This window comes from Carcharodon carcharias (genome assembly GCF_017639515.1).
Source record: "Carcharodon carcharias isolate sCarCar2 chromosome 38 unlocalized genomic scaffold, sCarCar2.pri SUPER_38_unloc_33, whole genome shotgun sequence".
NCBI classification, from domain to species: Eukaryota; Metazoa; Chordata; class Chondrichthyes; order Lamniformes; family Lamnidae; genus Carcharodon; species Carcharodon carcharias.
Window position 1 is genome coordinate 119,520 of NW_024470801.1, and position 4,365 is coordinate 123,884.

Here is a 4,365-nt window from a genome sequence, read left to right on the forward strand (position 1 = left end):
GGGGTGGAGAGAGAGAGAGAGAGATGGATCGGGGCAGAGAGAGAGAGAGAGAGATGGATCGGGGGTGGAGAGAGAGAGATGGATCGGGGGTGGAGAGAGAGAGAGAGAGAGATGGATCGGGGGTGGAGAGAGAGAGATGGATCGGGGGTGGAGAGAGAGAGATGGATCGGGGGTGGAGAGAGAGAGAGATGGATCGGGGGTGGAGAGAGAGAGAGATGGATCGGGGGTGGAGAGAGAGAGAGAGAGATGGATCGGGGGTGGAGAGAGAGAGAGATGGATCGGGGGTGGAGAGAGAGAGAGAGAGATGGATCGGGGGTGGAGAGAGAGAGAGAGAGATGGATCGGGGGCGGAGAGAGAGAGAGAGAGAGAGAGATGGATCGGGGGTGGAGAGAGAGAGAGAGAGAGATGGATCGGGGGTGGAGAGAGAGAGATGGATCGGGGGTGGAGAGAGAGAGAGAGAGATGGATCGGGGCAGAGAGAGAGAGAGAGAGATGGATCGGGGGTGGAGAGAGAGAGAGAGAGAGAGAGATGGATCGGGGGTGGAGAGAGAGAGAGAGAGAGAGAGATGGATCGGGGGTGGAGACAGAGAGAGATGGATCGGGGGTGGAGAGAGAGAGAGAGAGATGGATCGGGGGTGGAGAGAGAGAGATGGATCGGGGGTGGAGAGAGAGAGATGGATCGGGGCTGGAGAGAGAGAGACGGATCGGGGGTGGAGAGAGAGAGATGGATCGAGGGTGGAGAGAGAGAGAGAGAGAGAGAGATGGATCGGGGGTGGAGAGAGAGAGAGAGAGAGAGATGGATCGGGGGCGGAGAGAGAGAGAGAGAGAGAGAGATGGATCGGGGGTGGAGAGAGAGAGAGAGAGAGAGAGATGGATCGGGGGTGGAGAGAGAGAGATGGATCGGGGGTGGAGAGAGAGAGAGAGAGAGAGATGGATCGGGGGTGGAGAGAGAGAGAGAGAGAGAGATGGATCGGGGGTGGAGAGAGAGAGAGAGAGAGAGATGGATCGGGGGTGGAGAGAGAGAGAGAGAGAGAGATGGATCGGGGGCGGAGAGAGAGAGAGAGAGAGAGAGATGGATCGGGGGTGGAGAGAGAGAGAGAGAGAGAGAGATGGATCGGGGGTGGAGAGAGAGAGATGGATCGGGGGTGGAGAGAGAGAGAGAGAGAGATGGATCGGGGGTGGAGAGAGAGAGAGAGAGATGGATCGGGGGTGGAGAGAGAGAGATGGATCGGGGGTGGAGAGAGAGAGATGGATCGGGGGTGGAGAGAGAGAGAGAGAGAGAGAGATGGATCGGGGGTGGAGAGAGAGAGATGGATCGGGGGTGGAGAGAGAGAGATGCATCGGGGGTGGAGAGAGAGAGAGAGAGAGATGGATCGGGGGTGGAGAGAGAGAGATGGATCGGGGGTGGAGAGAGAGAGATGCATCGGGGGTGGAGAGAGAGAGAGAGAGAGAGAGAGATGGATCGGGGGTGGAGAGAGAGAGATGGATCGGGGGTGGAGAGAGAGAGAGAGAGAGATGGATCGGGGGTGGAGAGAGAGAGATGGATCGGGGGTGGAGAGAGAGAGATGGATCGGGGGTGGAGAGAGAGAGAGAGAGAGAGAGATGGATCGGGGGTGGAGAGAGAGAGAGAGAGAGATGGATCGGGGGTGGAGAGAGAGAGAGATGGATCGAGGGTGGAGAGAGAGAGAGAGAGATGGATCGGGGGTGGAGAGAGAGAGAGATGGATCGGGGGTGGAGAGAGAGAGAGATGGATCGGGGGTGGAGAGAGAGAGAGAGAGATGGATCGGGGGTGGAGAGAGAGAGAGAGAGATGGATCGGGGGTGGAGAGAGAGATAGAGAGATGGATCGGGGGTGGAGAGAGAGAGATGGATCGGGGGTGGAGAGAGAGAGAGAGAGATGGATCAGGGGTGGAGAGAGAGAGATGGATCGGGGGTGGAGAGAGAGAGAGAGAGAGATGGATCGGGGGTGGAGAGAGAGAGAGAGAGATGGATCGGGGGTGGAGAGAGAGAGAGATGGATCGGGGGTGGAGAGAGAGAGAGAGAGATGGATCGGGGGTGGAGAGAGAGAGAGATGGATCGGGGTGGAGAGAGAGAGAGAGAGATGGATCGGGGGTGGAGAGAGAGAGAGATGGATCGGGGGTGGAGAGAGAGAGAGAGAGAGACGGATCGGGGGTGGAGAGAGAGAGAGATGGATCGGGGGTGGAGAGAGAGAGAGATGGATCGGGGGTGGAGAGAGAGAGATGGATCGGGGGTGGAGAGAGAGAGATGGATCGGGGGTGGAGAGAGAGAGAGAGAGATGGATCGGGGGTGGAGAGAGAGAGAGAGAGAGAGAGATGGATCGGGGGTGGAGAGAGAGAGAGAGAGATGGATCGGGGGTGGAGAGAGAGAGAGAGAGATGGATCGGGGGTGGAGAGAGAGAGAGAGAGAGAGAGATAGATATGGGGTGGAGAGAGAGAGAGGGAGATGGATCGGGGGTGGAGAGAGAGAGAGAGAGAGATGGATCGAGGGTGGAGAGAGAGAGAGAGAGAGAGAGAGATAGATATGGGGTGGAGAGAGAGAGAGGGAGATGGATCGGGGGTGGAGAGAGAGAGAGAGAGATGGATCGGGGGTGGAGAGAGAGAGAGAGAGAGAGATGGATCGGGGGTGGAGAGAGAGAGAGAGAGAGAGATGGATCGGGGGTGGAGAGAGAGAGAGAGATGGATCAGGGGTGGAGAGAGAGAGAGAGAGAGAGATGGATCGGGTGTGGAGAGAGAGAGAGAGAGAGAGATGGATCGGGGGTGGAGAGAGAGAGAGAGAGATGGATCAGGGGTGGAGAGAGAGAGAGATGGATCGGGGGTGGAGAGAGAGAGAGAGAGAGATGGATCGGGGGTGGAGAGAGAGATAGAGAGATGGATCGGGGGTGGAGAGAGAGAGAGAGAGAGAGAGATGGATCGGGGGTGGAGAGAGAGAGAGAGAGAGAGATGGATCGGGGGTGGAGAGAGAGAGAGAGAGATGGATCAGGGGTGGAGAGAGAGAGAGATGGATCCGGGGTGGAGAGAGAGAGAGAGAGAGATGGATCGGGGGTGGAGAGAGAGAGAGACGGATCGGGGGTGGAGAGAGAGAGAGAGAGATGGATCGGGGGTGGAGAGAGAGAGATGGATCGGGGGTGGAGAGAGAGAGATGGATCGGGGGTGGAGAGAGAGAGAGATGGATCGGGGGTGGAGAGAGAGAGAGAGAGATGGATCGGGGGTGGAGAGAGAGAGAGATGGATCGGGGGTGGAGAGAGAGAGAGAGAGATGGATCGGGGCAGAGAGAGAGAGAGAGAGATGGATCGGGGGTGGAGAGAGAGAGAGATGGATCGGGGGTGGAGAGAGAGAGAGAGAGAGAGATGGATCGGGGGTGGAGAGAGAGAGAGAGAGAGATGGATCGGGGGTGGAGAGAGAGAGAGAGAGAGATAGAGAGATGGATCGGGGGCGAAGAGAGGGGGATGGAAGTGTCCATTACATTGTGCAGGAGGGAATCGGATGAGGGTCTGTCTGGTCTGTGCTGGTGTGAGGCTGTTTTGCTGGTGATGGGCACAGCAATACTCACCGTACTTGGCGGAAGCAGCATCAGGTACCATCCTGACCGGCTGCTGTGGCATCTCATAGGATAGAAGGCCAGCGCCTGGGGGGGGGCAGAGAGACAAGGGTCAAAGCAGTCCGGGTGGTGAGGGGGGAGAGACAGAGCGAGCGAGAGGCGGGGGGAGAGAGCGAGCGAGAGGCGGGGGGAGAGAGCGAGCGAGAGGCGGGGGGAGAGAGCGAGCGAGAGGCGGGGGGAGAGAGCGAGCGAGAGGCGGGGGGAGAGAGCGAGCGAGAGGCGGGGGGAGAGAGCGAGCGAGAGGCGGGGGGAGAGAGAGGCGGGGGGAGAGAGAGGCGGGGGGGAGAGAGGCGGGGGGGAGAGAGGCGGGGGGAGAGAGAGGCGGGGGGGGAGAGAGGTGGGGGGAGAGAGAGGCGGGGGGGAGAGAGGCGGGGGGGAGAGAGAGGCAGGGGGAGAGAGAGGCGGGGGGGAGAGAGAGGCGGGGGGGAGAGAGAGGCGGGGGGGAGAGAGAGGTGGGGGGAGAGTGAGGCGGGGGGGAGAGAGCGAGCGAGAGGCGGGGAGAGAGAGCGAGCGAGAGGCGGGGGAGAGAGAGAGGCGGGGGGGAGAGAGGCGGGGGGAGAGAGAGGCGGGGGGGAGAGAGAGGCGGGGGGGAGAGAGAGGCGGGGGGGAGAGAGAGGCGGGGGGGAGAGAGAGGTGGGGGGAGAGTGAGGCGGGGGGGAGAGAGCGAGCGAGAGGCGGGGGGGAGAGAGCGAGCGAGAGGCGGGGGCGAGAGAGCGAGCGAGAGGCGGGGAGAGAGAGCGAGCGAGAGG